Consider the following 479-nt stretch of genomic DNA (forward strand, 5'->3'; position numbering starts at 1 on the left):
TATGGGTCTGTTTAAGCTGTTAATCTCTTCTTGGTTTAGTTTTGGTCGTTCCCATGCCTTTAGATATCCGTCTATTTCTTTTAGGTGTTCAAATTTAGTAGCATATATGTTTTTAAAGTATTCCCTTATAATGTTCTGTATCATTCTGGTGTCTGTTGTGATGTTTCCCCTTTCATCTCTGATTTTGTTGATTTGGAGGTGCTCTTTCTTTCTTTTGGCTAACTGGGCTAGCAGACTGTCAATCTTGTTTAACTTTTCAAAGAACTAACTTCGAATTGTTGATTCTATGTATTCTTTTCTTTGTTTCAGTTTCATTAATTTCTGCCCTGATTTTTGTTAGTTCTTCTTGTCTGCAGGGTTTGGGTTTCATTTGCTGTTGCTTCTCAAGTGTGTTGAGTTGCAGTGTTAAGTCATTTATTTGTGTTCTTTCTGATTTTTTGATGTAGGCACTTAGAGCTATAAACTTCCCTCTAAGGACC

The sequence above is a fragment of the Nannospalax galili genome, unplaced genomic scaffold (assembly GCF_000622305.1).
Source record: "Nannospalax galili isolate Female #2095 unplaced genomic scaffold, S.galili_v1.0 scaffold234, whole genome shotgun sequence".
Taxonomy (NCBI): Eukaryota; Metazoa; Chordata; class Mammalia; order Rodentia; family Spalacidae; genus Nannospalax; species Nannospalax galili.